General features: G+C 36.6%; 1 protein-coding gene across 2 annotated transcripts in view; it reads left to right on the top strand.

The window, feature by feature from the left end:
- Positions 1-10205: 10205 nt before the first annotated feature.
- LOC117222439 (uncharacterized) overlaps positions 10206-25634 on the top strand; it is a 291172-nt gene continuing 275743 nt past the window's right edge. The window contains exon 1 of one of the 2 annotated variants that reach the window (XM_076522262.1): positions 10206-10364. The gene's annotated coding sequence lies outside the window, so the exon portion shown is untranslated. The remainder of the gene's footprint in view (positions 10365-25634) is intronic. The other variant, XM_033474137.2, reaches the window with a different exon arrangement.

Here is a 25634-nt window from a genome sequence, read left to right as displayed (position 1 = left end):
ATCGGAAAGATCTGCCGTTCGAGGGTTAACTTATCGTTGATCTAAGCAGTTTTTTCTTGCTATTTTTTCTTGTTTGTGTTTAGAAACGTAACTCTCATTTGACGGCAACAATGGGCGTTCAGTTCGTTCGAAAGAAAAAGCAGAAAAAAATGAACGAAATATTAAAAATGCTCGTGAATTATAAGTAATTATAATGAAACACATAATAAAAACAAAAACAAAAAAAGAGTCATTGAGTCACTGTGTGACTTGAGAGATGCTGGAAACACGTGTCTAACCGTTTAAATTGAAGTGGAATAGAAAAACAGGGGCAATTGAGAGGCGGACGGGTCTTAAGTGCCGATCACCATGCTGCTCTTTTTAATCCTCACGATGGCGTTGGGCAGCTCGTTTGCGCCTCTTCTGGTTCTCTAATGCGTCCTTGAAACGTACAATCCTGCAGAGTAGCTTACGTGAAGAGGGGTCACCCTTTGAGGAAGTCGCGAGCATCTGCGCAACAATCGCGTATCCCGGCCTATGCGGCTCGTTTAATCGTCTATGGGGATTGCGCGACGTGACGCTTTCTGGTGCTGTGTGTATCGCATACGAGTGCACTGTGTCGCATGTGTGCACTGTATCGCATGTGTACACTGTGTAGCATGTGTACAGGTCGCATGTGTACAGGTCGCATGTAAACGACGAGCAGCATATTCGTGGCTAGCTGGGCCGAAGCTCTCGTTCTGCCGTGCGGGCAACGAGCGACAAGCGCAGCACAGGGGTCGGAAAGAGGGTGAAGCAACAACGAGCGCCACCAACTGGGTCAATACTGACGCCCCTGTCCTTCGAACCTCCTCCCCGTGGTTTTCTTAGCTTCCACCATCCCACGATAAAGAAACGGCCGGGACCGTTCATGCGTTGACTTCCGGCCAGATGAAAAGCCCCAAACTAACCAGTCACGTGTCCTAGTAAATGGGATCGTGGCAGGCTTTCAACTGGTGGTCAACATCTCATTTTTCTTCTGTTGCGGGAATATTAGGTCTACCAGGTGGTACGCGGGCATCCGCGCTCGTCGAGCATCCATTTGTTGTTGCCCTCGCATCTAGCTACTTGAACGATCAGTGGCATATGTCTGCAGTGATACTGTTAGAATGTGCTGCTAAATGTGACATATTGTTTTATCGAGAATATTGACTATTTCGACTATTTGACTATTTCGTTATTTACGCTTATGAAAGATCCATTCGTTGCCCTAGCGTCCTAATATCTGGGCAGTCTGGGCTGTCCGAATAGAGCCTTCCAGCAACAGATGTCTCACTGTCGCTGTGACATGCTTTCTGAACGACGAGTGCTATAAGTGGACCGCGGATTTTATGCATTCATGGTGGAATTTAAAATAGTGGGGAGGTTAACAGAAACTAAGAATGTCTGATAATTAAGACGAAATTAACAATATTCTCAAACCAACAATAGATCATATTTAGTTGGTCATTCCACTAGTGTCACTGCAGACTCGTGGCACTTGTTGTTCAAATAAGGACTGTATAGATATTAGAATACTATAACAATCAATGGACAATATTGATTATAGATACGTTGGTTATGATATGTTGGTTTGAGAATATTGTTCATTTCGTCTTAATTACCAGACTAGACGAAATGAACAATATTCTCAAACCAACAATAGATCATATTTAGTTGGCCATTCCACTAGTGTCACTGCAGACTGGTGGCACTTGTTGTTCAAATAAGGACCGTATAGATATTAGGATACTAGAACAATCAATGGACAATATTGATTATAGATACGTTGGTTATGATATGTTGGTTTGAGAATATTGTTCATTTCGTCTTAATTACCAGACTAGACGAAATGAACAATATTCTCAAACCAACAATAGATCATATTTAGTTGGTCATTCCACTAGTATCACTGCAGACTGGTGGCACTTGTTGTTCAAATAAGGACCGTATAGATATTAGGATACTAGAACAATCAATGGACAATATTGATTATAGATACGCATATATAGATATGCATTTTTCTGCGTCGTCTTTCTTTCCTCTTTCTCAATTTTAATAAGTTGAAATTAATAAATCGACATTCTTAGTTTCTGTTAACCTCCCCACTGGTAAGTCTAGTGTGGGTATCTACGCTTGCCCCAATATCCTAATCTCTAGGCAGTCCGCTATCGGAATAGCGTCTTCCAGCAACAGATGTTTCCCCGTGGCTGTGACCTGCTTTCTGAACGACGTGTGTCATGGGTAGACTGCGGATTTTATGCATTTATGGCAAAAATGGAACGGTGAAATTTAAAATAGTGAATCGATTAAAAGAAACTCGGAATGTTGACGTATCGAGTTCTACCTACAGTGGTGTGAATAATTGCGGAGTCAAAGTAACTTCCACATTTTTAGTAATACTTAAGCAAAAGCTTAACAAAACACCGTATTTGTATATTCTTATATTAGAAAGAATAGAAAATAGAAATATACAAATATAGTTTCTCTTTGGTTTTTGTTTAACCCTCTGGCTGCGGGTACCGAGTTATTTTAATCCAACGTATTTAAATGGTCACCTAATTAGTACATTTTCGTCGATTCAGTTAAACGAATAGCTCTTACATTAGGAACAATAAGAAGACATAACTCAACATCAAGAATCTTCAAATACAGTGACCCACAAAGTTGTTCATACACCGTTTAAAATGCAATAACTTTTTCAAAACTGAACGAAATGACTTGAATCTTTTCAAGATGATAGAGAAACTAGTCTACTAAAAAATTAATAACCCTCGCTTATCAACTTTTTTATCTGAGCCTATAATGAAAATTTAAAAAAATACCTTTTACAGATCTCGATAACTTATATGCGTGCTGAAAATTTAATCGGAATCGGTTAACCCAGAGTCGAGCTGCAGGCGTTGAAGGATTTTAAAAACTCCAGATTTCTTACTGTTTTTGGTCAAAATCGTGATAAAACTGCGATTTCTGCTATCTTTAATTTGTTGTAACTCATAACGTGAACCGATTTCGATAAAATTTTCAACATGCATATAAGTTACTGAGATCTACGAAAGACATTTTTTAAATTTTCGATATAGGCTCAGATAAAAAAGTTAAAAAACGAGAGATTTTTATTTCTTTGTCATCCCAAGTAATAGCAAAATTTAAAAAAAAAAGCATTTCAGTCATCGTCTAGTAGGCTAGTCCTTCTATCATCTAAAAAGAATTCAAGTCATTTAGTTCAATTTTAAAATAGTTATTGTGTTTTAAAAGATGTATGAACACTTTTGTGGGCCACTGTATATGTTTGGAAAAATTTATGAATGAAGCTGAGAATCGTCATAAACATCATCCATTGCATAATTGTGAAAATGCTATATAATTGTGCACACCGCTGTATTAAAATTAATTGGGAATATTGTTAATTTTGACTAGGAAGCGTGATATCGGTTTAGTGAGGATTCATTCATTCAGGTTGCCCTTGTAGCCTAATATTTACACAGTCTCCTATTTGAACTACGAGTGCCACAAGTTTGAAATGACACTAGAATATCGTTTATTGCGACTAAATATAATGTGGGTATTTAGATGTATCGAGAATCCATCGGCTGCCCTAGCATCCAAAATGCAGTCGGTTGAATAGAATCTTCCAGCAACAGATGTTTCCCCTGTCGCCGTGACCTGCTTTCTGAACGACGAATGCAATGAGCCTGCAGGTAACTCTGGCTGAATTGGCAGCTAAATAGCAATAGCGTGCGTCAGGTTCTTCGATTACGACGATTATGACTCGCTAAAATCATTTTGTTGTTCAGTGGATTTGGCACTATTTGTGAAGGAATTTAAAACTGTGATGTGAATTCATCATTGGATCTTTCAGCTGATAAATCAACATAGTCGCGCGATTTCTTCATAAATAAACAATAGATAGCAGCACTTATATTGATCACGAAGTGGTTAAACGAAATTGTTCAGAGGGATATGTTTTTTCTGAAAAAAAACATTGACATTTATCTCTTGCTTCTCACCCGGTTAACTCCATTTGTATGTCATTTTACACTAAAAATTGTGCTTTGCATTATTGGTGGTATTGGTGGTATTCATTTTACAGCGAATTTGCAAAATCCTTGTTTATCTCAATTTTAAGATTTGAATAATTGGCTTCTGAGCTGTCCACTTAATAACTCAGTTATTTTTCAATTTACCTTTTTAACGGAACACTCAAAGTTTCTTTTTCGAGAATTAAGGAACACTAGAGACTCAATGTTCATGGATTAATAATAGGTTTGGTGTATGTGTTTGTTGAAATATTTGTCATATAGATTCTCCAGAAAGGTTCAAGTTGTTGTATATGTAAAATAATTAAGAGATATTATCGGCTATTACGAAATGTATTCGACTTTTATTGAAAAAAATGATAACACGGCTTTGTTAAATATTCGTAACAGTTGTCTCACCATGGATAGCGTGCACCATGGCACCGTAAAAATGATACCTATCAATATTCATTTTCAACGTAGTTTTAAAACACAACAAGTAAACAGCAACAATCTGGATCGCAGAAAATTACCAGTCGTTTCTACGATATAATAGCGATATAGCATTGTCTGCAAACAATTCTAATATTTCCTGGGGAGTCACTTTAGCAATCTGAACCGGAACAAAAACCAGAAGAATCTAATGAAAACTAAATTCTTTTTATTCTCGATTCGGTGTATATACCGGCCGGAAATTAAGTTTCTTTCAGCCGCAGCTTAAAGAACGGAGCCCAGCAATCCGCGGGAATGAGATACAATTAAGATGTCAGTCGTAGTTGTAAGATAATTGTAGGCTGTTTAGTTCCTCTTTGTTAATTTTAACGAGGAAACTTCTTTTCATTACAACCAGCTACCCGTAAATTATTACATGAATGCGGATCTGTTATACTGGAGGAGGGCTCCGATGAAAACGCATTGCATAATTTATCTTCGTTGTGCGATTGACGTTGTCAGGTAGAACGTGTTCCCATCAAGAAATAATACAAAAGAAAAGAACGAGACAGCGGGACAACGGAACTTAGAGGGCGATTAAAGGGTGATTTCGTATCGATCCTGTCAGATTTGATCGCTCGTTCATTTCTACCTGTAACGAATCGCGGCGTAGCTTGTGTACACGATAAACCCAAGTCGATGATAAATGAAATACGATAGCGGGATACACTGATACATAGTCAAGAGTGACGAGATTTAAATGTTTGATGAAGGTATAGCTAGTGCGAACAGTTCACGACTGTTTGCAGGATGCGCGTAGTTTATGCATGCTGTGCGAAAACTGTGTTGAACCAACGAATTGTGGGCGGAAACGTTACTGTTTCTTGATCCCTAACAGACGTCATTAAGGGAAAAGAAACGAATTTACGCCCATTAGTCTCTCGTGACTCGAAATGGTACGGTAAAAGTACCCATTATCATTAAACTTTGGTTGTATGTTTCTTCTACTGTTTCTCTTGATTTATTATTAAAGAAAAAGCAATTTCTAAATGTTTTAGAATATATATCTAGAATATGTTTATTCAGAATAATGCATTTTAAAATATGAAAAAACACGAGTGAAAGTGTAACCTACCATAAGAAAAATGTCGAAAATCGAATAAATGACATTTTGTACTCATGAAGATAATGAAACGAAACGGTTTCTGAATTATTTATTCCAGAAATTTTATAATCAACACAGATTATTTATTCAAGCTTTTGTGTTGATATCAATTATTTCTTACAGAAATTCGTTTCATATTTAAGATCAACGCAGAATTATTTATCACAGAAGATATGTTCTTTCTTTATTATATACCTAATTCGAGTAATTTCAGTTTTGAAATATTTTATTCAGTTGAGGTTTTCCCTAGCTTTAAGTTTTATTAATTCATTCCTTATTTCTACAATCTTCTTTTTTAAGTCTTCTTCATTCATTTTTAAGGCTTCCATTTTCTTCAGTCTTTCTTCCAATTTTTTTTTCATCTTATCACTTTCTTTCTATAGCCTCAACCCCCCTTTTCTTATTTTTATTTCTTTTTAAATTTCATCTTCTTCCTTTTTCAATTTCCTTAACCGAATGTTTTTCTATTTTTCTGCCTCTTGTATTTTCCACTTTTTACATTCTTTACCACTAACAGCAGACAGTTATTAGATGAGGGTAGATTACGATAATACGTTCTCACTTAGTTTTGTGCTGCAGCAATAAGCTCATCCACCAATCGAGTGTACGCAATGCTGAGGACTTAATTTTTTTTTTTATTAAAAATGCAAGGAAAGTTACTTTTCATATTTTTCATTTATAATGGAGCAGATATTTACATAATAAGAAAAATAACCTTCTTCCTTATTAGTTTAAAGCAGCGTGTTACAGTGTACTTTATATTTTTTATAAAGATTTTTGTTTCAAATATTAATATATGAAAGAAACGAGAATGATTGAACAATATTTCTAAATCCTCAGCTGGATGATATTTTTATTGAGTTCTATAAATTTCAAGACAAGAAATTAATTCTGCGTATTTTAAATCTCAATGGAGAAAAAAATCCTCAGTAACGTTTACCCTATATATATATAACATTTTCTAGAAATAATTACTAAATGTCTCAGTTTTCTGCTAATGTAATCGCACAAGAGTGTACCGACTTTTTAATAGATTAAACAGTAGAAGACTAAAATTTATTTGTGCACTTAATACATTACGATCACCACGCAAGGTTTATATTTAAAAAGAAAATTCTAAAGATGATAGTTCCGAAAACAGCAGTTCCACAAAAGTGTTGAGAAAGTCTAGCTATTTGAAGGAACTTTTATCATTGTCTTCGAACGATTTTCCAATACTTTCCTTTAATCGATTAGTACAAAGGAGGAATTCTAACAACTATGATATTTCAGCGTCTGAAAAGTTGTTGAACGATCAGCACGAGGTGAAAAAGAAAGGTTAGCCAATTGTAACAGATACCAGTGGTTGTTACACCATCGATACGTGTGTGTGTGTGTGTGTGTGTGTCCAATTGTGTGCACTAGTGGCTGGTGTGGAGGTGAATGCGGAGAATGAGAAAGAAAAGCGAGGCAGCTAATATATTTCGCGTTCAAAGTATTTTTCGAGTTCGTTTTCTCTCGCTGTCGGAACGTGATGTAACGTTATCGTCGTGAAACTATCTTACACCCTCGGGTTTTTTAAACTCCGAACTGGTATAATCGGGAGTCAAAATACACCTTCAAATGGACATAATTTCATCGAGGAGGAAACTTGTATGTTTGATATTGTGGGATTTGATATTTTAGTCTCTCTATTTTTCTATTTTTCTTTCTCTTAGTCACCCTCTCTCATACACGCATACGCACACAATCACCAGACACGTACCCACATCCTACTACAATAGCTACACACGTTGTTTTTACGAATTGAACTCCATCGAACATTCTATATCCCTCGAGGAAAAGAATTTGAAAAGTTCTTGTTAGCTTTCTGTTTTACTTCCACCGGAAAACACGTAGAGTTGCCTTGGAAGGTAAAATAAAGCAATCGTCAGATCGTTTGGAAAAGAAGGTTGGAAAATTATTATATCATGAAAAAAATACCTTCCGGTTTCCGAAATTTCGTACATCTTTGAATCTGGGAATTAAAAGTTTCCGAAAACGAGGTAGGAAACCGTAAAATACACTGACGAATAAATTATCGTAGTCGAGCAAGTTACTGCAGGTCAGCCAATTACTGTGTCTTTCGTTTATTTTCAAGGATAGTTAATTTGATATTTCTCCGTTAAGACATATTAAATTTTTGTATTCAAATTCAATTAATAATTAAACTGTTAAGATTAAACATGTAAAAGACGGATGGTCGTAAAATATCACGAAAATTATTTCAGTTTTATGATATTGAATTCGTGAAATATTTTGTAAAGCTTATGAAAAAGCTTAAGAAGATATTGGACGAATGAAGATCAATATTCAGTCAAATAAATCATCTGGCTTCAGAACTTTTCTTATCTGTCTCTTAATATCCAAAAAGGATTTGATATTTGTTTCATGAGAAAATTTATATCGATGAAAGGAACGTCGAAATTTATCCTTAATTTGTCATTAAATTCTTAACAAAAGTCAATTAAGGTGTTGAAGTTGTTTTTAATAGCGATTATTTCTGAAGTCCACAAACAGGTTACAGTAATTGGATTCTCTATACTCTGGACTATTAAGTAAAATTTGTTTCTATTCAGAGTGAAATGCATTTCAGTTTCGCACGAGTGTCTCTAAGGAGTGTACAAATCAAGCCAATATTAATTCATACCAATATGACATTATGCAGTATATACTATGAATTTTCCATTCGATTCCTCTTCGAAACCTGTCCTGGATTGAAACTCTGTTCTTGATCGGAACGCGACGGAATTCGTCGAGCGCTACGACCCAGACTGTCCACAGTTCGAGGATTAAGTGATAAATTAGTAACTAGACTGCGAATTTAATGCATTCACGGTGCACGGCTGCTGTCTAAAATTCACCGTACCGAATGCATCGCGTCTACTAGAATTTTATTTTAAACGTAATAGATTCATATAACGCAGTAACTGAATTTCATACGTTTCTTTTTGCAATGTTCCTGAAACAACATCATCGTGGACTTTAAAGCTTAAAGTTAAACCTTTGCGCTCCAAGTAATTTTAACTCTAAATCTAACAGTTTTCCTGACCTACAGTATTCCATTTTCTATTACTTAGTGTGACTTATTTATAAGTTATTTTTTGAACAGTTTCTTAAACATAAAAAAATTTCATAATATTAAAATTATTTAATACGTGATACAACAACTTTTAGATAAGTGACTTACCTTTTATTTGACAGTGAACAACTAAGGTGCAATCATTTTCAGACCCAGAAATGACGGAATCTGTGGATTCTTATTTGCTGGAAAAGCGCTTAAATATTTATCGAGTTCTACAAGAAATGTTGCTTTTGACTTAAATGTTGCAGAGCAATCTACTTATGCTAAAATGTTGGAAATATTGGTGAAATTGATTTAATTATACATTGATTTAACTGTACATTGACTTAACTGTACATTGACTTAACTGTACATTGATTTAACTGTACATTGACTTAACTGTACATTGACTTAACTGTACATTGACTTAACTGTACATTGACTTAACTGTACATTGACTTAACTGTACATTGACTTAACTGTACATTGATTTAACTGTACATTGACTTAACTGTACATTGACTTAACTGTACATTGATTTAACTGTACATTGATTTAACTGTACATTGACTTAACTGTACATTGACTTAACTGTACATTGATTTAACTGTACATTGATTTAACTGTACATTGACTTAACTATACATTGACTTAACCATCAAGTTATCGAGACCTATAAAAACGCATTTTTCCTTTTCAGGCGCAGATAAAAAAGTTTAAGGAAGTGAGTTTCTTATTTCTTCTGTCATTTCAACGCTATAGCAGTAGCAACATTAAGAAAAAGCATTTTAGTCATTGCCAAGTGGACTAGTTCCTCTGTTTCCTAAAAAATATTTTGTCCAGTTAAGAAAAGAAATGTATCGTTTTAAATGGTGTCGACATATATTTGTCCTCCACTGTATATTTTTATTATTCTCGTGCGACGTCTACACAAAATCTCTTTTTTTACCTCTTCTTTCGCAACAAAGGGCTTTTATTATACCCGTATATATGAATAAAATTATTATCACTAGTATATTAATATTACGGTAACATTTGCAACATCGTACAACGTCGCAATATTACTGCTCCGTTGTAACACTATACAAGGTGTACAGAAAACAATCAACAATTGGGCGTCGTCCTCGAAAGGTTAATAAGCTAAATGAGTGATCGCAGTTGGGGATCGGACAAAAGGATCGCACGTGTGACGATTCATATTGACAAGCGTAATTCGGCCGATTGGACGTGGCATTTCTCGCGCGAAGTGTTTCATTCGCCGAGGCAAAACGGGTTACGGGGTGGAATAACTAGTTCAGGTGTGGCAGGCGAGGGCAAAGGGTGAGCTCAGGTGCTCGGTTACCGGCGTGGCAGCTCAAGCGAGGTCTGCTATCGGGTAGGAGGACGATCGCAGTTAAGGCGCAGGTGCACCACCGTAAGCTCCTGTCCGTCGGTGACGGGTTCGGCGTCGGCGTCGACGTTGGCGTCGGCGTCGTCGCGCACCCCGCCGTTGACCGCTAAGGGTATACACGTTCCGTGTGACGGCACAGAGCGCGGCAGGAGTCCAAAGGATCACGAGGTCCAACCGTGAAGTCAGTCGCCGGTAGTCCTCCTAGTCGTTCAACTGAGCCTTGACATGAGCCTCGGTTCCCGCGCGTTCGTCAATTAGGAGAGGAACTCCCGGAACAAGGTCAGTGTTCTACCACCTCTCGTCGTCTTCATTCCACCGTCACCAATCAGCCTTCGACCAGGTTCCCGTTTCGCGTTTTTGTCCGATCGTTTGAACGGTTTCTGGTGCGACAATGTAATTCACCGTCGAGGTCTTCGCAACGACCAGTGTCTGTGCAAAGGAGGATCGATCAGAGGATCCAGATAGAGTGATCGACGCCCGTGAACAAGTGTGCACCCTTCGAGCACAAGATCTGGTTCCCGCGGGAACGTCCGTCGGAGTGTATTATACTGTGTATCCTACAGGTGATCAAAAGACCGAAGGAATACTGTGATCCGATATGATCGTGAATCTCGTGCTACGTATACGGCTCTCTTGGTCTCTCTTCCTCTCTCTTTCTCTCTCTTTCTCTCTCTCTCTTCCTCTCTTTCTCTCGCTGTTGAATCTAACTTGTTGACGCGGACTCGGCGAAAGTAGCTTGCTTCTACCGTTTGGTCGTTTTTAATTTCTCCATCGGTCGGAACACTTGAAGAGGCTGCCCACACATTTGTTCACGGGCCAGGGGAACGCTGGTCGAACACCTGTTACAATGCACTGCAGGAATTATTTCGTCGCTGCGTCAAAATTCTCGATGACGCAATTTTTCGCCGATTGGATACATTGTGTTCGTCGTGTGCAAATCTGTAAATCAGGGAACTAATTCGTCGGATCGTTCCTGGAAATGGATTAACGAACGCGAGAACAGTGAACGGTGACACATTTTTGGTTTCCTTACCTTTTTCTTTTTTATAACAGCGCAGGGAAGATTAGTCCTTAGCTCGTGGATTTATTCGCGTGCTTCTATCGAGATGATTTTAAGAGAATGGTTTCTCTTTCTGCGAGCAAGCTTCGATGATTTTGCTGTGCACTTTTTGAACAGCGTTACGGGGATCATAGTTTTCTTCAAGACAATTGTGCTTGTGCCGGGAAGAAGTTTTGCGACACGTCACCAGAGACGTTTGCACACACTTCAGCTACGCGAACGCGAACCAACGATCCTAAGGCTCTCGGAAATCCTACCGTGCAGAAGTTTTAAAGAGTTTTCGAGTCGTTTTCCGGGAGAACCCTTCTGAATTTTGTAAAACAAGGGCTATCGATCGTCGGCACACGTAACACGCCTACGCGCGAAAAGATATTCCTTAAGCACGCATTCGATGGTACATCAATCGACCGCCGTGAGTGTCCGCCGATGCTTATCAGAAATCGAATTAACACAATTAAAGAATTCAGTGGAACGTGAAAAGGGAGGAGCAAATGATCGTAACTTTGGTTGTCGAAATAGTTGTCCGGGAAAAGGCTGTCTATCACTAACTATAGACTCTTAAAAGTTATTTTAAAAAATGGAAAAATTAACCACGAATTAGCACTTGTTCTACATTATTCAATTTTATCGAAAATTTTATTACAGTACAAACTATGAAAAAAATGAATGCTGATTCGATAGAATAGATCCGCTCACATTCGGCAATTCGGTTAACTTCACAAAATATGAACTTGGAGGAAAATAATAGAATAATATAGATCGTCTTTGAACAGTCTTCATAAAATGTAAAATTAAATACAAATTATAAAACATACTACCACTTGCGCAACTTTGACGCCAAGTATTTGCAATAATAAGTTGCCTGTTATTCCACAATCGAAGCAATTTTCATGACTTCGCAGTGTCGAGTCCGATTATAAATAATAATTATATTAAATTATTATATAAAAAGTTAAAAGTCAATCAAGTGCTTCGACAAGAAAATTGAAAAGAATCCAAAAACTGGAGTGGCAATCAATTCGGCCTGTGAACGGGTCAATTATTGACTGTACGATATAATTGACATCAGAGCTCGTCTTTGCTAATAAATTATTTTCGTTAATTGACTGCACCTCGCAGCGAGCTGGCCAGAGTTTACGGAAAAGGGGTAACGAACAGGGTACAATAATCCTCGAGAAGAAATGCAAGGAAACATGTCGGATATCACGAGAATTTCGCGGCTCCACGATTCCTCGAGCACCGAGGAACATGCGTTGCCATCACTGGCACCGAACGAGTCTTCGTTTCGAGTTTGGTTAGGAGACTCCGGCAGAATGAGCACGATTATCGATCGCGGCACGGAATTCACCGAGTTAACGTACGACGAACCGAAGAAACAATTTTTAGCGCGAGGCGCGTAACAAGTGGCTCCGTTGTTCCGGTCGTCTGGTCTTTTCACGTTGTTGCCCATTGTTCCTCCCGATTCCCTTTTAGTTCCACGACGTGCTAAGCCGCGACAACGCAATATCGATGCGGTTGTAGAATCGCGAGCGACTTCACCCTTTCCACTCGTATGCATCCTCTTGGGAAACGTAACTGCTGATAATTATGGTACCTCCGAGATTACTAATTTTCCTTTCGTGAAATAAATCTATGCGAGTGCAATTTTATGCCAAGGTTGTAACACTTTCATGCATTTATACGCGTTTCAACAACGTTTGCAAATTTTTCCTGTTAAAAGAAATTAAAAATGATGGCATTGGTTACTTTGAAACATAGATAAATTTCAAGATGATGGTTCCACGGTGGCCACCACGACTGCGGCCATTTTGTTTATCTGAAATAAAAAAACGTGTAAGATTGTTAGCATGAGTTTGGATAATGCAGGAAGCAGAGGAAAAGTAAATGGTCGATAATGAAAAAAATGGCGACATTTTGAAGGTTGATTGTTGATTTTCAAATATTCGAAGTCTAAAAAGTATGAAGAATAAGAATTTTGGATTGATTCCACATTGGATAATACGCATAAGTATAGTGAAATCATGGTCACCGTTTCGAAAAACATAGTTTCGAGATAAACGCGTTCATAGTTTTACAATCAGTGTTACTTTCTTAATTTCTAAGAATTCAGACATATGGTTTTGTAGACATATTTTTGAACCTACATTCGGCAAAAAGATATAAAAAATAAAAATTAATTTTTTCGCCGATTCACACTTGAATACCTCTTTAAAATTGTTCAATATTATCATCGTTACTAAAATGGTATGATGACGCCGATAAGATAAATGCGTCACACATGATTGCATAATAATAAATAACATACAATAAGAAATTCCTATTAGTCAGTCGGACAAACTATATAAAATTAGCGTGGCATTTAACGTGTTTAACAATTATAATCTTGGCTGGGTATTTTCAGTGTTTATATACGTCGAGCACGTAACAGTTTTAGTAAATCACGTCTGTAAATTTCAACGTATATATAATTATTGTTACAAATTGAGGAAATATGCATATATCAGTCGATTGATACACCGCGGAAACACAATACAATACAAATTCGATACGCGATATAAATGTGAATATCAAGCAACATAAAATTAAAAATTTGTAAATTTTATGTCATTTTAGATCAAAAAAACAAAATCTAAAGAACAAAATCACGAAAAATAATGAGCTTAAAGAAATAATTATAAAAAATATTCACCGAATTTCAGAGTTTGAACAAATTGTCGATGTTTGAACTATTATTCTACTATTTGGATTTCATCCATCAGTTCTTCCTACCATGATTTTACAACTCATAGCAAACGGAAAATTGAAGACAATGGTTTACTCGGAAAATGTTACGAGTTGAAACGTGTCCAAATCTATTGAAAAAATTTTTTCACGGATGAGTCGACCACAGATTCGAAGATTAAAGCTTCCCCTTTATAATGACCTCTCAAAACTGGCTATGCAATCTTTTTCAGTTTTTTTATGAAACAGAAACGGAGGAACAAGTTTGGTCCTGTAAAGTCCCCGCGAACCTTGTGGTACTGTAAAGTAGATAGTACAGCTTTTATTTGGAGCTTAATAGAGCGACTAAGAAAATCGTACATGAAAATTTAAGGCATCATTGTAAAGGGGAGGCTTTACTATTGAAACATATGTCAGGAACACTCGCGGAAAGAAATTTCCAGTGTATTTATGTTATAATCCGTAACATTCTTCGAAAAGTGCATGTTTCCAGTTTATCACCTGTAACATTGTACAAAAACATGTTACAAGAAAATTAATGCTACATAGTGTGAGTGGAGGCTTCAAAATTTAAAATGAGCTCAGTTTCGTTATTGTACGACACGCTTTTACGAAATTATAACAGTTCAAATATCGATAGTTTGTCAAAAATCTGAAATTTAGTGTACGAACACTTTTTAGGCTGACTGTATGTTTTATTCAATCAAGTAATTATTGGTCTTTTTAACATTTCGCACAACATACAACATAATAGAGATTATCGTCTTGTAACAGAATGTCAAACAAAAATTCAATCAGGCGCCTAATACTTTTTAAACATCGAAGGTAGCTTATAAGAATCATTGTGGAATTTTGTAGCGCAAATGATTTCATGATACAGAGAATTTACACTCAAGATTCGATATTGACAATTTCACACGCTGTATTTTTTTATTCCGTTATCGTCGAATTGTTCGATTTCCCGAGCGAACACGAACATTTAGGCTCCCATTAGTGTCGCAAGCGTATGATTTATTTGCAATGGTCCACTGATTTGCTGATGGACAATGCAATGGGTTTCCTGTCGTCCAATGGTGCCAATTTATCGAGTCTACCTTCGCTCGCCAACGATGTCTGAGCAGGAAGTCGTCAGAGCTTGAAATGGAGGTTTCACCACGTTCTATGTGACTTTGTTCTCCACGTTACACATCGCTTGCTGAGACGTTGCGAACGATCGCGATTGCCGAGGTGGTTTTCTACTAACACGTTGGCTTTCTTCACTTTTCTTTAACACTGAACGTACCATTGCCAGTCATCTGACCGATTTTCAATTCGTTATTTTTAAAAAAATTGGAAAAAATAATTTACTACATTTTCTTTATTCAAGCATACATTATAACAAGAAGTGCTAAAAGTCTAAGAAAAGTGCTAAAAGTCTAAGAAGTGCTAAAAGTCTAAAAAAAAGTCTAAGAAAAACTATACAATTTTTATACGATAGAAGAACTTAGAATAATTTATAATTTCCCTAAACAATGTTCAGTAAGAGAATTTAGAAACTAATAATAATAATAAGTAATATCGAACGTATATACATGTAACAATTCTGTATTTGCTAAATAAACCATCTGGTTCAAAGCATTAGTGAATAAATAAATGAGACACTTTTAATGTTCGGTACGTTTAGTGTTAGAAATTAATTTTTCAAATAATTTTGATTTATTGGGATTTTTGGGGGATGACATTCGATATTGTGTTTATTTTTAAAAATAGGTGATGGATTTTTGTAATTCATAGTGTTTCGGACGAATCAAAATTACGAGATGTTCGCGAAAATAATTCAGTACTGAACGGTGGATTTTTCGTCTCTCAATCGCTTTAATAAGTGGAAAATAATGCAGCAGCATTTTCAACACTGAACCTACCAAGCTGTGACTATCGAGTATACTGCGTATTTTTATTCAAAATAAAAATTGTCTACATTAATTGCAAGATGCACGATTCTTTTCTTTATTAATGATAATGAGGTGACGGAAATACAATAATATTTTCAGACTGTTTAAATGTTTTTGCTGTTTTGCATTTTGATCTATTGTCATGTTTATCATAAATGCATAAAATCTACAGTCCATTCGTTACGTTAGGGATGCAAAGCATTCGATCATTGCAATTCTGTTACCACGGAAGCTCAATGAATCCAACTTGTATTACTCTTGATGTGATATTGAATGTCTTCCATTTCGAGGTACAGGCGAGAGCCCCGGCATTCCAATTAGTTGTTATAGGCTATTTCGCTCCTCTAATGATAGACACTGACTTTGATTGATCCAACTAATCGTGTCGAATGAGCTCGGTGATCTGTATCGGCGAAGAAAATCACCGGAAATACGATGTTTCGTTGCTGGAAAAGTCCAGTGAATATTTCAGTATGTTAGCCGAATGAAAAGTAATTAAAACACGTCGGTGCACTTTATCAAGCTCGGTCCTGGATTTGCCGGGAACATTTGGAGGCATCAGTGAAAAGCCTCGGTGCTCTAACGAGCGGTTATAGGCCCTGCAACCCAATCTCAAGATAACCTGGTAGATTGAGGGCAATATTATCGACTTCTGCTAGCACATAGTTGCCGAGAAACTGCGTCATATACCGTAATTGTGTTTTATGCTTTCTCTCTCGCTCTCTCTGTGACAATGCTAGTGAACGGAATCTTCTGAAAGTTGCATTCAGTGTGCATTTAGTATTTGATAGTAACAGTGGTTTATGTTGAAAATATTTCTTATCTTAATATGCTCAGAGTTTTCATCGTCTCTTTTATCTTATTTTATACAATCTAAAACAGATGTCGTCAACCTATTACCCGCGCATCACCAAGTGACACACCATTGACAATTATATTATAATATTTGACAATTTTATTAGTTTTCATAGAATTTTGATCTTTTATGTTTTACGTTTAAAACTATATTGTAATTATTGCTTGATTTAAAGCAGAGGTGTCAAACTCAAAAGCTAACTTGGGCCATAATAATAAACAAACAATGCTTAACTTTAGGTGCCGCAAAAAAGAAATCAATGTTCATGGAAACAAATATTTTTATTTTGACTAGTACATTGTAATAAACACATATATAAAGTTAAATTATTGTTTACGTCCTGATACTTGACATGAAAAATGTTTATCTCGGGCCGCGAGTTTGACACCCCTGATATAAAGTTTTCGTCTATATCTGGAAAATTCATCGACAAATTTATTCCCTTTGTTCAGGAAGATCACAAATTACAAACAATTCTTACCATCGATCAAACGACCAATTTAAAATTATTATTATAAAATAATTGAAATTTTGAAGATTAATTGAAGGAAATTACAATTATGGGAACTGGTCGAACAAATTTCTATATTGCAATTTAAATTACATAGGTCGTACAATGGTTCAGGTTAATTAATTCAACGTTATTTTCTGGTTTCACCGTTTCGTTGAACTGTGTTAGTCTAATTAAATCGTAACCTTATCTCTTACACGAACTGTGCTATTTATTTGCAAAATTGATATATCGTTCGAAATTTGCGACTTCTTATTCCGATATTTTTCGACCCGAATTGTTGCTGCCTGTTAAATATTTCATAACCTTTTACTATTTCCTCAACAAGATAGATTGTATAGGTTTTTAACATTGTAGAGATTCACTATAGAGAGCCACTATACAATTATTCAAGCATTTTATACCAGACAGGCAACATGTACAATGTCAGTTTTAACATTCAGTAGTTTATCATCGGTGACAGCACAGGAAACACGAGTGCGGAAAACGTAGGTTTACTAGACTGCGTACTTTTCCTGTTCGAACAAGAGAATAATGCGGTTGCAGCTTACCAAAATTTATTGTCGTGTTTCAGACGTTTGAGACGTATTTTATATACCTTTTTCAGACACATTCTCTATTCACATCTACACAATTTTCAGTAACACACGTTCTATTCACATTTACACAATTTTTTCAAAAGCATTCTATTCGCATTCACTCGATTATTTTAACACACGCTATTCATTTTCCACGGTACCTTCATACGATTACTCTCTAAAAAGAAATCACAGAATCCTACACTTTAAATTGCATTTTCTATGGTTTATCTTGACATTTACTCTCTAGCAGTAAATCAAGAATCCCAGGTGTCCATTCATAAAGCAATGAAGTAATAAACGTCTTTCCCAGTGAACTTCATTTTTATTTGGAATCTGACAAAACCGTCCTGTAGACATAATACATCTTCCGTTTCTACTTCGTACAGCAGAACGCGCACGCACTCATCCCGACAGTGCCCGTTGAAAGGGGGAAACATGTTCGTAGTTCTTGTGGGATGGGAAGTGGAAATATTTTGTATTTCCGTGGTGGTGGCGTGCCGGTGTACAGGAGCCGAGGAATTATAGTGCCAGCAGGAATTCAACGACATCCCCTACGGCGACTCGGTTCACTTGTACTTGATACGTACTTCGTCATGGTCGACGTTCCGCATTTTCGTTCATACGTCGCGAAGCAAAGGGAGGGTGTGTCCGATTCGAGTGTGCGTGCTGGCCGACGACGACGGTTGTTTGTTTAATCCCAGGGGAGCGTGCAACATGGCCACTTGCTGCTTTCCCTTCTATCGAAATCTCTTCCCTTCGAGCCACGGGCTTATCTAACACACACGTCCGACCGATATTTTCATCCGTTTCCATGGCGTTCATTTGCTCTGCTCCGTTATTGACTTTTTACGTTTCCTCTCGAGTAGACTTTGCCGGATATGTACTATCGACTCTTCTCTCCGCAGCTTAGACAATAGGGCAAAAGGGTCCCAGTTACCAACATATTAAGGATAATTCTAGGACTGCAAGGAAGAATGCCGCCGCGAGTCGCATGTAGTGTTTTAAAACGCATGATTTTGTCGTGTCTGTAGAATTTGTTTTCACGATGTAAATCGTACAGTTCAATTAATGCATTCGCTTAAATTTGTTGAAATTGCGACGAAAATTTATTCGAATAATTTTACAATCTCTAATTGAATAATTCATTCGAATAAAAAATTAAGAATTGTATAATCTTTATTCGAATAATTATTTTCGATAAATATTTATTCGAAACAATTCGAATATAATAATATAACAATATTAGACAAATTTCCAACTACTATGTACTATTTATTACTATTTGATACTACTTGATACGACTATTTGGTACCACTTAATTCTACTATTTAATAACTATTTATCACGAAATACTATTTAATGATATTTAAAGTAACATACCGGAAACTTTTCTCGAGATTCTAACATTGTGGAAGTCGAAAAATTCATTTCCCTGATCACGTTCGTCGAAATTTCATCATTTCTCGGTCTCCTAATTTATTTATTATGGGAGACGCGATAGAATATATCCATGCCAAGGTCGCCGCGTCCATAGAAGATCAGGTGGAATAAGCCCAAAGGTTCCAACCATTACGACGTGGCCTCGAGCCGCAGCACGATATCACCATCTGATAACACGCAACATAATCCCCCGCACAACAGGCCTCGGAATATTCTGTAGGCACCGGGAATTGGGGGTCGCGATTATGGCTGCACGCGTTCCACTATAACGACGGAGAGAACTTGTTATCGACGTCGTGTGAATCTTCGAGCGACCGAACGGAGAAAGCTGCGTGGAAACACCGGGGAAACGGGCGACAGGAGATCGAGGGAGAGAATTTTCTTTTACATCTCTCGAAATGAGAGCGTGGGATTTCGCCACGAAAATTCAGATGCGGTGGAACCTCCGGTGTCGTTCTTTAATGAAATCCTCAGCTCGTCCACCGTCTCCTGTGGTGCACGGTGAATCACGTGGTCGGAACAATGCTTTGGTTTTATTGTGGCACGGAAATACTGTCGGAACGAACAAACAAGTTTTTTGGGAAATTGACTTTCAAACGAATGCGATTGTTCTGATTACGACGTCGACTATTTACACTGGCAGACACGATTTTTCTTACAGAGAATATTTGCACCGATTTTTATCTTTTTCTGCTTATCTTTCTCGCTGGATCCGAATTTCGAGTCAGTCATTTCCTATCACGTGTAGTTTTTATATAATTTTGAATCACTGAGAAACGTGGATTCGTGGATTTTCCGCGAATAACGAGTACGATTTGATTCGAAGAATTTATTCAAAATTTCATTCGAATAAAAGTTTATTCTAAGAATTTATTCAAAGGATTAATCGAATAAAATTTTCTTTGAAAAGTTGATTCAAAATGTTGTTCGAATTGAACTGATCCTGAATGTGTTCATATAAATATATTCTTACTCGAATAATTTTACAGTATTTATTCGAATAAACAGATAGTCTAATTGACGACGAAGAACGAATAATCGTTATTCGAACAAAACATTCGACCAGAAAGAATTTCTACTGATAATTATCTTGCATAAATATTTATTCCAAACAAATCAAGAATAATACTCAATTTTGGTCGAACGGAATCTTTCATTCGAAATTCGCCGCAGCAAACGGTCGGTGGCAGGAGGACGTTGTTAAAGTATATTAGCATTCCTCAAATTCACTCATGGTTACTTTTATCTCCGACTATTCGCAATTTAGCTAGCTTCTCATGCTGCTAAAGTGGCTCGCGAATGTAATTAGTACTACACGGTATAATTAAAACAGCAGTTAAATTTTCGCGCAATGCGAGTTCCCTGCGCGGTTATGTGTTATCCGTGAGCCACGAGATAGTAAAATACGTGACAAAATATTTAGCGCAACGGAATCTTTTCGAACATACGTGCGATAACGTTGCGGCTTTTGTACTGTAATTCAAAGAAATCTCGCCGCGATTTCAGCGTGTCTCTTCGTTTAATTCGGCGGAGGGAAGAGAACAACGCCGGGTAACACGGCAAGCCGTGAGAGCCTGGTAAGGTGACTAGAATATAATAACGGTATCGATCGTAACGGGAACACAAGGGTGCGTTTACGTTCGTTTATATAACGGAGCAAACACCCTCGTGAAGAGCAGTAAATGACGTGGCTGCCTCTCGTTGTGGTCACAGAGAAATAACATAAAAAAGATACAGAAATTCGGAGACGTGTAAATCTTTCCAAGCAGATTTCATTAACGCTGCCTGAGAGCGAATATCGAGAACTATGACGTTCCATTTAATTTGCTAAATATTTCTCATCATTAGACTGCATCTGTGACAAAAATTTGTAGGTGCAATCTGAAACAAACAACAACTAGAACAATTGAAAAGCGTCAATCTATAAAATTGATCTTACTGAAATTATTTGAGAAATGACTATATTTCCGTGTTTTGCCTGAGAACGAATATCGAGGACTATGACTTTCCATTTATTTTGCTAAATATTTCTCATCATTAGACTGCATCTGTGACAAAAATTTGTAGGTGCAATCTGAAACAAACAACGACTAGAACAATTGAAAAGCGTCAATCTATAAAATTGATCTTACTGAAATTATTTGAGAAATGACGATATTTCCGTGTTTTGCCTGAGAACGAATATCGAGGACTATGACTTTCCATTTAATTTGCTAAATATTTCTCATCATTAGACTGCATCTGTGACAAAAATTTGTAGGTGCAATCTGGAACAAACAACGACTAGAACAATCGAAAAGCGTCAATCTATAAAATTGATCTTACTGAAATTATTTAAGAAATAACGATATTTCCGTGTGGTTTCTGCTTATTGAAATTAATGGAGGCAATTTTTATTGTAATTAGGTCATTAAATATGAAATGCATACTTTAAAATTTTACTATAAATATTGATCTGATACAATTGTGTAAATACATTAAAATATATTAAATAAAATATGTTAAATCGTTCAAGAAAGCAAATGATTTATAAAGATCGATGGAGCACAAGTATTTTGCGGTCTATTGATCGCAGTACGAATCGAATTTGTGAAACCGTACGATATTTTTCTGCACGATTGTTTCTAATTTGAATGATAGTTGGGGATAAGAGGATACGTGACTGGAATCATATTGTACAGATGACGGGATCAGTTAGAAAGCTGTAACATAGGACAAATCGCAGCCTCGTGGTTAAAGTTCGTACGCTCGAAGACGTTCAAAGTTTCAGGCATCCCAAGAGTAAGGACGAGTTATCGATGCCTTTCTTTCCCTGGAGACACATAAACCATGGGCGATCGAGACACTAGCAATATAAAGCGAACACAAAATGAATCAGACACAAATGAAAATTTAAACGTTTCGATCTTTCAAGGGATTTTTACACAATTATCGTGGCTACACCAAGAGGAGATTCACTCGATGGAAAAGTATTAGAGAGATTATAGGATATCGTTACTTTCGCAGAGAGTTATTTGACGTCTGTATACTTCGTTTCGCAAATCACTGCTTAGAGAGATTGAATTGGAGGGATGTTTTATTTCCTTGATCATGTTAGGATTGCCAACAGAAATTATATAGGGGTTTCCTATCTGAATTTTTAAGTTTTTAATTGTGAGAAGAACAATGTAGATACAGAATGATTCCATTGAAAGTGAAATGGAAAACAATATAGTTGATTTTCTTGTCACTAATCGCAATTCCAGTGATCGTTTTGTCGTTATTTATTTTAATAAATGTTTCCCTTCTTTCGTCAATTTCGAACAGCTTCTCGCATCAATCAGATAAACTTTATTCACGCGGCGCTCACCGAGTTAGATATCTCCTATTTTCTTTGCACTTGTTCAAGTTCCTTCGCTTCCTCCTAACTTACTCTCAAAGTGGTAACGGTAAAACATATTCCAGTTCGTTCCCACGCTCGATTTCTCTAAATAAACAGCGTTCATCATGAAATGCTATAAAATTCTGGCCTCAGAAAATTCGGAGCTCGCAATAATCGATACGAGTGTACTTAAATGCGTTCCTATTGGAAATGTACGTGCTCGTAGAAACCGGTCGGAAAAATTAGAGCAGAAAATTCGCGACAAGTGAGCCTATTAATTGACAAGTGGTGTAAGTCGATAATTATGAAAAAATAAGTAAATTGTAGAAATGATTGATATTAAGCATAGTTGTTTATTAATGAAGGAAAATTCTGCAGACTTCCTTTTATGTTAACGTAAAACGAGAGTGAGTTTTGCATGATAAATACAGCGACTGTGACATTATCTGGAATGGTGGCTTAAGTCCAAGTTCTGAAGTTATTTCGTTATTCCACGAGACATGTAGAGATTTACACCACTGTTACATTCGACTGAAGCATTCTCTTACTGGAGAACCAACATTTTTCTAGTAAATAAATGTATCAAGTAAAAATTATTGTTTCTGTAGCTAAAAAGGACATGCGTCAAACATTTTCTTCAAGCAGTAAGCAAGCAGCATAATTGCAAATGTAGAAAGTGATGAGGAATCCAGCAAAGAATATTCTTTAATATTATTTTAACAAATGGTACTTGATGTAATAATACACTGTGTTCATTGGAAAGTTTTGACTACTCGTATTGTGGTTCTTTCAAAATGAGTTCAGATTACATCTATATTGATTGTCATATAACGTGAGTCACTTTTTAAAAGAAAGAGATATCACAATTCGGTGCTATAATAATGGCACTTGATTATTTATCACGATATCGTTTGTCGACTGTCAAAAGAAGTCTAGCTTTTGGTTAAACATTTCCTTGGGGTTTTCTATTTTTTTTTGACTTCTCAGTGTATATTCCAATGGATTTTGTCGAGAAAAGCTCAAAAAGTGAAGTCTTGAATCGTAGGAATGTAATTGTTGTGTCATTTGTTAAAAAGTTATATGCGTCAAAAGTTGACGAATTATGAGTACGATTGAGTACGCATCGGTATGACCGCGCTAACCTGTCAAAAACGCTGGAAATTCGTCAACTTTGGACGAGCATAACTTTTTAACAAATGAATTAATTACACTTATGAATTATGACTTATGAATTAATTTAACAATGAATTAATTACATTCCTAGATTCAGGACTTTGATTTTTCTACTTTTCTCGACAAAATCCATTGGAAATGTACACTGGAAAGTCAAACCCCCAAGGAAAAGATTAAGCCTATTCTTTCCTTTAAATTGCGTAATAGTTACTAACCTTTGACTTTATCTTCTTACTACGATGCTACATTCTGTCCTGCATTTTTTACGAAGCATTACATAAATGTTGAATTTTCCCAATACAAAGAAGAACGGGCTCATAGGCTCGAATGGCGACTAAATATTTCTGTTCAAAGAAAAATTGGAGTGCTCGCTAGATTCGCTACCAAATGTGCAAACATACGATAACGATTGTGCTTACACAGAACTTGACCGAAAAGAAACCAAATAGAAGCCAGGTAGACATGGGAACCTTCTTTGGAACGAAAGTACGAAACCGCAATGAAAGCAGCTGCGTTCTACAATATTTTCTCTTTCAAATGTTTTCTTCCCAGTTGTAGGTGAGTGCTGCGTACCGCAAATATATCGACCGGCCCCTGGTCTTTCTTTCTCTATTGTTTTACCACGTTTTACCACCTTTTTTTTCATTAACACACCGTTTCTTTTATAGGGCATCTGCAAATATCGATACGTGTTGAACGCGATGACATTAACCCTTTTAGTGCCGGGCGAAAAAGAGGTGCTTATGCGAAGATAACCGGCCGAATTTTATGATTTTACTAGGATTTGGAAAAAGGCTTATAAAAACCAAACGAAAAGCAATATTTACATAATTCAAAAAGCAGTGTATTAAGGACAAAATAGAGAATAAAACAGTGACGCTAACTTTTCTTTCGTAATGAAATTAGATTATTTATAACGTATTTATTCATTTATAACGTTACAAGGAGCCGATATATCGGCTCTGATACTTTTCGCCAATGCAGCGAGGGCTGATATATCGGCCTTCGGCACTAAAATGGTGAATAAACGAAGCTCACGAACTCAAAAGAGCTTTCTAATTCACTGCTATCAAATCCAATGTACAGAGTGTGCACAAATGTATAACTGCAAGAAAAACTGTCACCTATTTTTACTTTTCCCAGACGTAATCGACTAAAATTCTTGATATTAATTCCTCCGAGGCGCCACAAAGATGGTTATGTCACGTTTCAAAGTAATTATTCTATTATCAGTTTTCTTTGAATTTCAAGAAATTGTTAAAGGTGCAATCGTTAACGTTGTATAAGTCACAAGAATACATTTCGTGTGCATAAAATGCGACAAGTCGCATAAAATGGCCCTTCTCTAGGTCAGAAAAACTATTTCCGATTTAGAGTTAAAATATCTTCGAGAGCAAAGAGTTTTTTTTTTTTTAACTACGTTTCTTCGTTTCTTTCTTAATTAGGTGTCCATTTATATTTCATTTTTGACAACATAATAGTAATAGTAAGGTGTTCCCAATTCTGGTAACAATAATCAAAATAGACGTAATATACTAGCGTTATTGAGCAGAAAAGATTCAGTGTTGTTCTTAGTTATGACAGGGCTTGGAATTAATTACTGCAGATTCATACAAGCATCTGATAATGAAAATCGAACCCCAATCTTGTAAGGTCACTATGCATCGAAACTATATCAATCGAGTTAGGCCATCTACAAGCATCTGAATATCAAAACCGTTTCCCAATTCGGTAAGATTACCGCGCAACCGAGCTTATGTCAACCAATCATTAGCTGTTCGAATCCTACGATGGAACTATCCAGTTTAGACGTTCGTTGCAATGGAACCTTGACGTTCCTGACATAATCTGATAGTTTCTTCCTCCTTTATTATTCTCGAGAAATTATTATAGGTTTATCGTAGAGTTTTCAGTA

Source organism: Megalopta genalis, chromosome 5, assembly GCF_051020955.1.
Source record: "Megalopta genalis isolate 19385.01 chromosome 5, iyMegGena1_principal, whole genome shotgun sequence".
Taxonomy (NCBI): domain Eukaryota; kingdom Metazoa; phylum Arthropoda; class Insecta; order Hymenoptera; family Halictidae; genus Megalopta; species Megalopta genalis.
This window is presented reverse-complemented; position numbering and strand designations above follow the sequence as displayed.